Raw genomic sequence first — 13,994 nt, 5'->3', positions numbered from 1 at the left:
TTCAAAACATTCATTATTCAATAGAGCCCAATAGCAAAAACCAGCGTTTTGAATGAAGAATCACATTTCTTGGTAGAATCATGCAGGATTTAAATTTTTGATGGTTTTTTACTCCTCTCAACAGCCCAAACAAGTTTCTAAAAGGATGAGTTTGCAACTACTTTACTTTTGGAGAAAATTCAAAACATACATTATTCAATAGGGCCCAAACTATCAAAAACCAGCGGTTTCAATGAACACACATTTTTTGGTAGAATCATGCAGGACTGAAATTTTTGATGTTTTTCTACTCCTCTCATGAGCCCAAACAAGTCTCTAAAAGCATGAGTTTGCAACTACTTTACTTTTGAAGAAAATTCAAAACATTCATTATTCAATAGAGCCCAATAGCAAAAATCAGGTTTTGAATGAAGAATCACATTTCTTGGTAGAATCATGCAGGATTGAAATTTTTGATGGTTTTTTACTCCTCTCAACAGCCCAAACAAGTTTCTAAAAGGATGAGTTTGCAACTACTTTACTTTTGGAGAAAATTCAAAACATTCATTATTCAATAGGGCCCAAACTATCAAAAACCAGCGGTTTCAATGAACACACATTTCTTGGTAGAATCGTGCAGGACTGAAATTTTTGATGTTTTTCTACTCCTCTCATGAGCCCAAACAAGTCTCTAAAAGGATGAGTTTGCAACTACTTTACTTTTGGAGAAAATTCAAAACATTCATTATTCAATAGAGCCCAATAGCAAAAACCAGCGTTTTGAATGAAGAATCACATTTCTTGGTAGAATCATGCAGGATTGAAATTTTTGATGGTTTTTTACTCCTCTCAACAGCCCAAACAAGTTTCTAAAAGGATGAGTTTGCAACTACTTTACTTTTGGAGAAAATTCAAAACATTCATTATTCAATAGGGCCCAAACTATCAAAAACCAGCGGTTTCAATGAACACACATTTCTTGGTAGAATCATGCAGGACTGAAATTTTTGATGTTTTTCTACTCCTCTCATGAGCCCAAACAAGTCTCTAAAAGCATGAGTTTGCAACTACTTTACTTTTGGAGAAAATTCAAAACATTCAATATTCAATAGAGCCCAATAGCAAAAATCAGGTTTTGAATGAAGAATCACATTTCTTGGTAGAATCATGCAGGATTGAAATTTTTGATGGTTTTTTACTCCTCTCAACAGCCCAAACAAGTTTCTAAAAGGATGAGTTTGCAACTACTTTACTTTTGGAGAAAATTCAAAACATTCATTATTCAATAGGGCCCAAACTATCAAAAACCAGCGGTTTGAATGAACACACATTTTTTGGTAGAATCATGCAGGACTGAAATTTTTGATGTTTTTCTACTCCTCTCATGAGCCCAAACAAGTCTCTAAAAGCATGAGTTTGCAACTACTTTACTTTTGGAGAAAATTCAAAACATTCATTATTCAATAGAGCCCAATAGCAAAAATCAGGTTTTGAATGAAGAATCACATTTCTTGGTAGAATCATGCAGGATTGAAATTTTTGATGGTTTTTTACTCCTCTCAACAGCCCAAACAAGTTTCTAAAAGGATGAGTTTGCAACTACTTTACTTTTGGAGAAAATTCAAAACATTCATTATTCAATAGGGCCCAAACTATCAAAAACCAGCGGTTTCAATGAACACACATTTCTTGGTAGAATCGTGCAGGACTGAAATTTTTGATGTTTTTCTACTCCTCTCATGAGCCCAAACAAGTCTCTAAAAGGATGAATTTGCAACTACTTTACTTTTGGAGAAAATTCAAAACATTCATTATTCAATAGAGCCCAATAGCAAAAACCCGCGTTTTGAATGAAGAATCACATTTCTTGGTAGAATCATGCAGGATTTAAATTTTTGATGGTTTTTTACTCCTCTCAACAGCCCAAACAAGTTTCTAAAAGGATGAGTTTGCAACTACTTTACTTTTGGAGAAAATTCAAAACATTCATTATTCAATAGGGCCCAAACTATCAAAAACCAGCGGTTTCAATGAACACACATTTCTTGGTAGAATCATGCAGGACTGAAATTTTTGATGTTTTTCTACTCCTCTCATGAGCCCAAACAAGTCTCTAAAAGCATGAGTTTGCAACTACTTTACTTTTGGAGAAAATTCAAAACATTCATTATTCAATAGAGCCCAATAGCAAAAATCAAGTTTTGAATGAAGAATCACATTTCTTGGTAAAATCATGCAGGATTGAAATTTTTGATGGTTTTTTACTCCTCTCAACAGCCCAAACAAGTTTCTAAAAGGATGAGTTTGCAACTACTTTACTTTTGGAGAAAATTCAAAACATTCATTATTCAATAGGGCCCAAACTATCAAAAACCAGCGGTTTCAATGAACACACATTTCTTGGTAGAATCATGCAGGACTGAAATTTTTGATGTTTTTCTACTCCTCTCATGAGCCCAAACAAGTCTCTAAAAGCATGAGTTTGCAACTACTTTACTTTTGGAGAAAATTCAAAACATTCATTATTCAATAGAGCCCAATAGCAAAAACCAGCGTTTTGAATGAAGAATCACATTTCTTGGTAGAATCATGCAGGATTGAAATTTTTGATGGTTTTTTACTCCTCTCAACAGCCCAAACAAGTTTCTAAAAGGATGAGTTTGCAACTACTTTACCTTTGGTGAAAATTCAAAACATTCATTATTCAATATGGCCCAAACTATCAAAAACCAGCGGTTTCAATGAACACACATTTCTTGGTAGAATCATGCAGGACTGAAATTTTTGATGTTTTTCTACTCCTCTCATGAGCCCAAACAAGTCTCTAAAAGCATGAGTTTGCAACTACTTTACTTTTGGAGAAAATTCAAAACATTCATTATTCAATAGAGCCCAATAGCAAAAACCAGCGTTTTGAATGAAGAATCACATTTCTTGGTAGAATCATGCAGGATTGAAATTTTTGATGGTTTTTTACTCCTCTCAACAGCCCAAACAAGTTTCTAAAAGGATGAGTTTGCAACTACTTTACCTTTGGTGAAAATTCAAAACATTCATTATTCAATATGGCCCAAACTATCAAAAACCAGCGGTTTCAATGAACACACATTTCTTGGTAGAATCATGCAGGACTGAAATTTTTGATGTTTTTCTACTCCTCTCATGAGCCCAAACAAGTCTCTAAAAGCATGAGCTTGCAACTACTTTACTTTTGGAGAAAATTCAAAACATTCATTATTCAATAGAGCCCAATAGCAAAAATCAGGTTTTGAATGAAGAATCACATTTCTTGATAGAATCATGCAGGATTGAAATTTTTGATGGTTTATTACTCCTCTCAACAGCCCAAACAAGTTTCTAAAAGGATGAGTTTGCAACTACTTTACTTTTGGAGAAAATTCAAAACATTCATTATTCAATAGGGCCCAAAATATCAAAAACCAGCGGTTTGAATGAACACACATTTCTTGGTAGAATCGTGCAGGACTGAAATTTTTGATGTTTTTCTACTCCTCTCATGAGCCCAAACAAGTCTCTAAAAGGATGAGTTTGCAACTACTTTACTTTTGGAGAAAATTCAAAACATTCATTATTCAATAGAGCCCAATAGCAAAAACCAGCGTTTTGAATGAAGAATCACATTTCTTGGTAGAATCATGCAGGATTGAAATTTTTGATGGTTTTTTACTCCTCTCAACAGCCCAAACAAGTTTCTAAAAGGATGAGTTTGCAACTACTTTACTTTTGGAGAAAATTCAAAACATTCATTATTCAATAGGGCCCAAACTATCAAAAACCAGCGGTTTCAATGAACACACATTTCTTGGTAGAATCATGCAGGACTGAAATTTTTGATGTTTTTCTACTCCTCTCATGAGCCCAAACAAGTCTCTAAAAGCATGAGTTTGCAACTACTTTACTTTTGGAGAAAATTCAAAACATTCAATATTCAATAGAGCCCAATAGCAAAAATCAGGTTTTGAATGAAGAATCACATTTCTTGGTAGAATCATGCAGGATTGAAATTTTTGATGGTTTTTTACTCCTCTCAACAGCCCAAACAAGTTTCTAAAAGGATGAGTTTGCAACTACTTTACTTTTGGAGAAAATTCAAAACATTCATTATTCAATAGGGCCCAAACTATCAAAAACCAGCGGTTTGAATGAACACACATTTTTTGGTAGAATCATGCAGGACTGAAATTTTTGATGTTTTTCTACTCCTCTCATGAGCCCAAACAAGTCTCTAAAAGCATGAGTTTGCAACTACTTTACTTTTGGAGAAAATTCAAAACATTCATTATTCAATAGAGCCCAATAGCAAAAATCAGGTTTTGAATGAAGAATCACATTTCTTGGTAGAATCATGCAGGATTGAAATTTTTGATGGTTTTTTACTCCTCTCAACAGCCCAAACAAGTTTCTAAAAGGATGAGTTTGCAACTACTTTACTTTTGGAGAAAATTCAAAACATTCATTATTCAATAGGGCCCAAACTATCAAAAACCAGCGGTTTCAATGAACACACATTTCTTGGTAGAATCGTGCAGGACTGAAATTTTTGATGTTTTTCTACTCCTCTCATGAGCCCAAACAAGTCTCTAAAAGGATGAATTTGCAACTACTTTACTTTTGGAGAAAATTCAAAACATTCATTATTCAATAGAGCCCAATAGCAAAAACCCGCGTTTTGAATGAAGAATCACATTTCTTGGTAGAATCATGCAGGATTTAAATTTTTGATGGTTTTTTACTCCTCTCAACAGCCCAAACAAGTTTCTAAAAGGATGAGTTTGCAACTACTTTACTTTTGGAGAAAATTCAAAACATTCATTATTCAATAGGGCCCAAACTATCAAAAACCAGCGGTTTCAATGAACACACATTTCTTGGTAGAATCATGCAGGACTGAAATTTTTGATGTTTTTCTACTCCTCTCATGAGCCCAAACAAGTCTCTAAAAGCATGAGTTTGCAACTACTTTACTTTTGGAGAAAATTCAAAACATTCATTATTCAATAGAGCCCAATAGCAAAAATCAAGTTTTGAATGAAGAATCACATTTCTTGGTAAAATCATGCAGGATTGAAATTTTTGATGGTTTTTTACTCCTCTCAACAGCCCAAACAAGTTTCTAAAAGGATGAGTTTGCAACTACTTTACTTTTGGAGAAAATTCAAAACATTCATTATTCAATAGGGCCCAAACTATCAAAAACCAGCGGTTTCAATGAACACACATTTCTTGGTAGAATCATGCAGGACTGAAATTTTTGATGTTTTTCTACTCCTCTCATGAGCCCAAACAAGTCTCTAAAAGCATGAGTTTGCAACTACTTTACTTTTGGAGAAAATTCAAAACATTCATTATTCAATAGAGCCCAATAGCAAAAACCAGCGTTTTGAATGAAGAATCACATTTCTTGGTAGAATCATGCAGGATTGAAATTTTTGATGGTTTTTTACTCCTCTCAACAGCCCAAACAAGTTTCTAAAAGGATGAGTTTGCAACTACTTTACCTTTGGTGAAAATTCAAAACATTCATTATTCAATATGGCCCAAACTATCAAAAACCAGCGGTTTCAATGAACACACATTTCTTGGTAGAATCATGCAGGACTGAAATTTTTGATGTTTTTCTACTCCTCTCATGAGCCCAAACAAGTCTCTAAAAGCATGAGTTTGCAACTACTTTACTTTTGGAGAAAATTCAAAACATTCATTATTCAATAGAGCCCAATAGCAAAAACCAGCGTTTTGAATGAAGAATCACATTTCTTGGTAGAATCATGCAGGATTGAAATTTTTGATGGTTTTTTACTCCTCTCAACAGCCCAAACAAGTTTCTAAAAGGATGAGTTTGCAACTACTTTACCTTTGGTGAAAATTCAAAACATTCATTATTCAATATGGCCCAAACTATCAAAAACCAGCGGTTTCAATGAACACACATTTCTTGGTAGAATCATGCAGGACTGAAATTTTTGATGTTTTTCTACTCCTCTCATGAGCCCAAACAAGTCTCTAAAAGCATGAGCTTGCAACTACTTTACTTTTGGAGAAAATTCAAAACATTCATTATTCAATAGAGCCCAATAGCAAAAATCAGGTTTTGAATGAAGAATCACATTTCTTGATAGAATCATGCAGGATTGAAATTTTTGATGGTTTATTACTCCTCTCAACAGCCCAAACAAGTTTCTAAAAGGATGAGTTTGCAACTACTTTACTTTTGGAGAAAATTCAAAACATTCATTATTCAATAGGGCCCAAAATATCAAAAACCAGCGGTTTGAATGAACACACATTTCTTGGTAGAATCGTGCAGGACTGAAATTTTTGATGTTTTTCTACTCCTCTCATGAGCCCAAACAAGTCTCTAAAAGGATGAGTTTGCAACTACTTTACTTTTGGAGAAAATTCAAAACATTCATTATTCAATAGAGCCCAATAGCAAAAACCAGCGTTTTGAATGAAGAATCACATTTCTTGGTAGAATCATGCAGGATTGAAATTTTTGATGGTTTTTTACTCCTCTCAACAGCCCAAACAAGTTTCTAAAAGGATGAGTTTGCAACTACTTTACTTTTGGAGAAAATTCAAAACATTCATTATTCAATAGGTCCCAAACTGTCAAAAACCAGCGGTTTCAATGAACACACATTTCTTGGTAGAATCATGCAGGACTGAAATTTTTGATGTTTTTCTACTCCTCTCATGAGCCCAAACAAGTCTCTAAAAGCATGAGCTTGCAACTACTTTACTTTTGGAGAAAATTCAAAACATTCATTATTCAATAGAGCCCAATAGCAAAAATCAGGTTTTGAATGAAGAATCACATTTCTTGGTAGAATCATGCAGGATTGAAATTTTTGATGGTTTTTTACTCCTCTCAACAGCCCAAACAAGTTTCTAAAAGGATGAGTTTGCAACTACTTTACTTTTGGAGAAAATTCAAAACATTCATTATTCAATAGGGCCCAAACTATCAAAAACCAGCGGTTTCAATGAACACACATTTCTTGGTAGAATCGTGCAGGACTGAAATTTTTGATGTTTTTCTACTCCTCTCATGAGCCCAAACAAGTCTCTAAAAGGATGAGTTTGCAACTACTTTACTTTTGGAGAAAATTCAAAACATTCATTATTCAATAGGGCCCAAACTATCAAAAACCAGCGGTTTCAATGAACACACATTTCTTGGTAGAATCGTGCAGGACTGAAATTTTTGATGTTTTTCTACTCCTCTCATGAGCCCAAACAAGTCTCTAAAAGGATGAATTTGCAACTACTTTACTTTTGGAGAAAATTCAAAACATTCATTATTCAATAGAGCCCAATAGCAAAAACCCGCGTTTTGAATGAAGAATCACATTTCTTGGTAGAATCATGCAGGATTTAAATTTTTGATGGTTTTTTACTCCTCTCAACAGCCCAAACAAGTTTCTAAAAGAATGAGTTTGCAACTACTTTACTTTTGGAGAAAATTCAAAACATTCATTATTCAATAGGGCCCAAACTATCAAAAACCAGCGGTTTCAATGAACACACATTTCTTGGTAGAATCATGCAGGACTGAAATTTTTGATGTTTTTCTACTCCTCTCATGAGCCCAAACAAGTCTCTAAAAGCATGAGTTTGCAACTACTTTACTTTTGGAGAAAATTCAAAACATTCATTATTCAATAGAGCCCAATAGCAAAAATCAAGTTTTGAATGAAGAATCACATTTCTTGGTAAAATCATGCAGGATTGAAATTTTTGATGGTTTTTTACTCCTCTCAACAGCCCAAACAAGTTTCTAAAAGGATGAGTTTGCAACTACTTTACTTTTGGAGAAAATTCAAAACATTCATTATTCAATAGGGCCCAAACTATCAAAAACCAGCGGTTTCAATGAACACACATTTCTTGGTAGAATCATGCAGGACTGAAATTTTTGATGTTTTTCTACTCCTCTCATGAGCCCAAACAAGTCTCTAAAAGCATGAGTTTGCAACTACTTTACTTTTGGAGAAAATTCAAAACATTCATTATTCAATAGAGCCCAATAGCAAAAACCAGCGTTTTGAATGAAGAATCACATTTCTTGGTAGAATCATGCAGGATTGAAATTTTTGATGGTTTTTTACTCCTCTCAACAGCCCAAACAAGTTTCTAAAAGGATGAGTTTGCAACTACTTTACTTTTGGAGAAAATTCAAAACATTCATTATTCAATAGGTCCCAAACTGTCAAAAACCAGCGGTTTCAATGAACACACATTTCTTGGTAGAATCATGCAGGACTGAAATTTTTGATGTTTTTCTACTCCTCTCATGAGCCCAAACAAGTCTCTAAAAGCATGAGCTTGCAACTACTTTACTTTTGGAGAAAATTCAAAACATTCATTATTCAATAGAGCCCAATAGCAAAAATCAGGTTTTGAATGAAGAATCACATTTCTTGGTAGAATCATGCAGGATTGAAATTTTTGATGGTTTTTTACTCCTCTCAACAGCCCAAACAAGTTTCTAAAAGGATGAGTTTGCAACTACTTTACTTTTGGAGAAAATTCAAAACATTCATTATTCAATAGGGCCCAAACTATCAAAAACCAGCGGTTTCAATGAACACACATTTCTTGGTAGAATCGTGCAGGACTGAAATTTTTGATGTTTTTCTACTCCTCTCATGAGCCCAAACAAGTCTCTAAAAGGATGAGTTTGCAACTACTTTACTTTTGGAGAAAATTCAAAACATTCATTATTCAATAGAGCCCAATAGCAAAAACCAGCGTTTTGAATGAAGAATCACATTTCTTGGTAGAATCATGCAGGATTGAAATTTTTGATGGTTTTTTACTCCTCTCAACAGCCCAAACAAGTTTCTAAAAGGATGAGTTTGCAACTACTTTACTTTTGGAGAAAATTCAAAACATTCATTATTCAATAGGGCCCAAACTATCAAAAACCAGCGGTTTCAATGAACACACATTTCTTGGTAGAATCATGCAGGACTGAAATTTTTGATGTTTTTCTACTCCTCTCATGAGCCCAAACAAGTCTCTAAAAGCATGAGTTTGCAACTACTTTACTTTTGGAGAAAATTCAAAACATTCAATATTCAATAGAGCCCAATAGCAAAAATCAGGTTTTGAATGAAGAATCACATTTCTTGGTAGAATCATGCAGGATTGAAATTTTTGATGGTTTTTTACTCCTCTCAACAGCCCAAACAAGTTTCTAAAAGGATGAGTTTGCAACTACTTTACTTTTGGAGAAAATTCAAAACATTCATTATTCAATAGGGCCCAAACTATCAAAAACCAGCGGTTTGAATGAACACACATTTTTTGGTAGAATCATGCAGGACTGAAATTTTTGATGTTTTTCTACTCCTCTCATGAGCCCAAACAAGTCTCTAAAAGCATGAGTTTGCAACTACTTTACTTTTGGAGAAAATTCAAAACATTCATTATTCAATAGAGCCCAATAGCAAAAATCAGGTTTTGAATGAAGAATCACATTTCTTGGTAGAATCATGCAGGATTGAAATTTTTGATGGTTTTTTACTCCTCTCAACAGCCCAAACAAGTTTCTAAAAGGATGAGTTTGCAACTACTTTACTTTTGGAGAAAATTCAAAACATTCATTATTCAATAGGGCCCAAACTATCAAAAACCAGCGGTTTCAATGAACACACATTTCTTGGTAGAATCGTGCAGGACTGAAATTTTTGATGTTTTTCTACTCCTCTCATGAGCCCAAACAAGTCTCTAAAAGGATGAATTTGCAACTACTTTACTTTTGGAGAAAATTCAAAACATTCATTATTCAATAGAGCCCAATAGCAAAAACCCGCGTTTTGAATGAAGAATCACATTTCTTGGTAGAATCATGCAGGATTTAAATTTTTGATGGTTTTTTACTCCTCTCAACAGCCCAAACAAGTTTCTAAAAGGATGAGTTTGCAACTACTTTACTTTTGGAGAAAATTCAAAACATTCATTATTCAATAGGGCCCAAACTATCAAAAACCAGCGGTTTCAATGAACACACATTTCTTGGTAGAATCATGCAGGACTGAAATTTTTGATGTTTTTCTACTCCTCTCATGAGCCCAAACAAGTCTCTAAAAGCATGAGTTTGCAACTACTTTACTTTTGGAGAAAATTCAAAACATTCATTATTCAATAGAGCCCAATAGCAAAAATCAAGTTTTGAATGAAGAATCACATTTCTTGGTAAAATCATGCAGGATTGAAATTTTTGATGGTTTTTTACTCCTCTCAACAGCCCAAACAAGTTTCTAAAAGGATGAGTTTGCAACTACTTTACTTTTGGAGAAAATTCAAAACATTCATTATTCAATAGGGTCCAAACTATCAAAAACCAGCGGTTTCAATGAACACACATTTCTTGGTAGAATCATGCAGGACTGAAATTTTTGATGTTTTTCTACTCCTCTCATGAGCCCAAACAAGTCTCTAAAAGCATGAGTTTGCAACTACTTTACTTTTGGAGAAAATTCAAAACATTCATTATTCAATAGAGCCCAATAGCAAAAACCAGCGTTTTGAATGAAGAATCACATTTCTTGGTAGAATCATGCAGGATTGAAATTTTTGATGGTTTTTTACTCCTCTCAACAGCCCAAACAAGTTTCTAAAAGGATGAGTTTGCAACTACTTTACCTTTGGTGAAAATTCAAAACATTCATTATTCAATATGGCCCAAACTATCAAAAACCAGCGGTTTCAATGAACACACATTTCTTGGTAGAATCATGCAGGACTGAAATTTTTGATGTTTTTCTACTCCTCTCATGAGCCCAAACAAGTCTCTAAAAGCATGAGTTTGCAACTACTTTACTTTTGGAGAAAATTCAAAACATTCATTATTCAATAGAGCCCAATAGCAAAAATCAGGTTTTGAATGAAGAATCACATTTCTTGGTAGAATCATGCAGGATTGAAATTTTTGATGGTTTTTTACTCCTCTCAACAGCCCAAACAAGTTTCTAAAAGGATGAGTTTGCAACTACTTTACTTTTGGAGAAAATTCAAAACATTCATTATTCAATAGGGCCCAAACTATCAAAAACCAGCGGTTTCAATGAACACACATTTCTTGGTAGAATCGTGCAGGACTGAAATTTTTGATGTTTTTCTACTCCTCTCATGAGCCCAAACAAGTCTCTAAAAGGATGAGTTTGCAACTACTTTACTTTTGGAGAAAATTCAAAACATTCATTATTCAATAGGGCCCAAACTATCAAAAATCAGCGGTTTCAATGAACACACATTTCTTGGTAGAATCATGCAGGACTGAAATTTTTGATGTTTTTCTACTCCTCTCATGAGCCCAAACAAGTCTCTAAAAGCATGAGTTTGCAACTACTTTACTTTTGGAGAAAATTCAAAACATTCAATATTCAATAGAGCCCAATAGCAAAAATCAGGTTTTGAATGAAGAATCACATTTCTTGGTAGAATCATGCAGGATTGAAATTTTTGATGGTTTTTTACTCCTCTCAACAGCCCAAACAAGTTTCTAAAAGGATGAGTTTGCAACTACTTTACTTTTGGAGAAAATTCAAAACATTCATTATTCAATAGGGCCCAAACTATCAAAAACCAGCGGTTTGAATGAACACACATTTTTTGGTAGAATCATGCAGGACTGAAATTTTTGATGTTTTTCTACTCCTCTCATGAGCCCAAACAAGTCTCTAAAAGCATGAGTTTGCAACTACTTTACTTTTGGAGAAAATTCAAAACATTCATTATTCAATAGAGCCCAATAGCAAAAATCAGGTTTTGAATGAAGAATCACATTTCTTGGTAGAATCATGCAGGATTGAAATTTTTGATGGTTTTTTACTCCTCTCAACAGCCCAAACAAGTTTCTAAAAGGATGAGTTTGCAACTACTTTACTTTTGGAGAAAATTCAAAACATTCATTATTCAATAGGGCCCAAACTATCAAAAACCAGCGGTTTCAATGAACACACATTTCTTGGTAGAATCGTGCAGGACTGAAATTTTTGATGTTTTTCTACTCCTCTCATGAGCCCAAACAAGTCTCTAAAAGGATGAGTTTGCAACTACTTTACTTTTGGAGAAAATTCAAAACATTCATTATTCAATAGGGCCCAAACTATCAAAAACCAGCGGTTTCAATGAACACACATTTCTTGGTAGAATCATGCAGGACTGAAATTTTTGATGTTTTTCTACTCCTCTCATGAGCCCAAACAAGTCTCTAAAAGGATGAGTTTGCAACTACTTTACTTTTGGAGAAAATTCAAAACATTCATTATTCAATAGGGCCCAAACTATCAAAAACCAGCGGTTTCAATGAACACACATTTCTTGGTAGAATCATGCAGGACTGAAATTTTTGATGTTTTTCTACTCCTCTCATGAGCCCAAACAAGTCTCTAAAAGCATGAGTTTGCAACTACTTTACTTTTGGAGAAAATTCAAAACATTCAATATTCAATAGAGCCCAATAGCAAAAATCAGGTTTTGAATGAAGAATCACATTTCTTGGTAGAATCATGCAGGATTGAAATTTTTGATGGTTTTTTACTCCTCTCAACAGCCCAAACAAGTTTCTAAAAGGATGAGTTTGCAACTACTTTACTTTTGGAGAAAATTCAAAACATTCATTATTCAATAGGGCCCAAACTATCAAAAACCAGCGGTTTGAATGAACACACATTTTTTGGTAGAATCATGCAGGACTGAAATTTTTGATGTTTTTCTACTCCTCTCATGAGCCCAAACAAGTCTCTAAAAGCATGAGTTTGCAACTACTTTACTTTTGGAGAAAATTCAAAACATTCATTATTCAATAGAGCCCAATAGCAAAAATCAGGTTTTGAATGAAGAATCACATTTCTTGGTAGAATCATGCAGGATTGAAATTTTTGATGGTTTTTTACTCCTCTCAACAGCCCAAACAAGTTTCTAAAAGGATGAGTTTGCAACTACTTTACTTTTGGAGAAAATTCAAAACATTCATTATTCAATAGGGCCCAAACTATCAAAAACCAGCGGTTTCAATGAACACACATTTCTTGGTAGAATCGTGCAGGACTGAAATTTTTGATGTTTTTCTACTCCTCTCATGAGCCCAAACAAGTCTCTAAAAGGATGAGTTTGCAACTACTTTACTTTTGGAGAAAATTCAAAACATTCATTATTCAATAGGGCCCAAACTATCAAAAACCAGCGGTTTCAATGAACACACATTTCTTGGTAGAATCATGCAGGACTGAAATTTTTGATGTTTTTCTACTCCTCTCATGAGCCCAAACAAGTCTCTAAAAGGATGAGTTTGCAACTACTTTACTTTTGGAGAAAATTCAAAACATTCATTATTCAATAGGGCCCAAACTATCAAAAACCAGCGGTTTCAATGAACACACATTTCTTGGTAGAATCATGCAGGACTGAAATTTTTGATGTTTTTCTACTCCTCTCATGAGCCCAAACAAGTCTCTAAAAGCATGAGTTTGCAACTACTTTACTTTTGGAGAAAATTCAAAACATTCAATATTCAATAGAGCCCAATAGCAAAAATCAGGTTTTGAATGAAGAATCACATTTCTTGGTAGAATCATGCAGGATTGAAATTTTTGATGGTTTTTTACTCCTCTCAACAGCCCAAACAAGTTTCTAAAAGGATGAGTTTGCAACTACTTTACTTTTGGAGAAAATTCAAAACATTCATTATTCAATAGGGCCCAAACTATCAAAAACCAGCGGTTTGAATGAACACACATTTTTTGGTAGAATCATGCAGGACTGAAATTTTTGATGTTTTTCTACTCCTCTCATGAGCCCAAACAAGTCTCTAAAAGCATGAGTTTGCAACTACTTTACTTTTGGAGAAAATTCAAAACATTCATTATTCAATAGAGCCCAATAGCAAAAATCAGGTTTTGAATGAAGAATCACATTTCTTGGTAGAATCATGCAGGATTGAAATTTTTGATGGTTTTTTACTCCTCTCAACAGCCCAAACA

Source organism: Dendrobates tinctorius, unplaced genomic scaffold, assembly GCF_039654945.1.
Source record: "Dendrobates tinctorius isolate UK_male_01 unplaced genomic scaffold, ASM3965494v1 ptg000125l, whole genome shotgun sequence".
Lineage (NCBI taxonomy): Eukaryota > Metazoa > Chordata > Amphibia > Anura > Dendrobatidae > Dendrobates > Dendrobates tinctorius.
Note: the sequence above shows the minus strand (reverse complement) of the source record.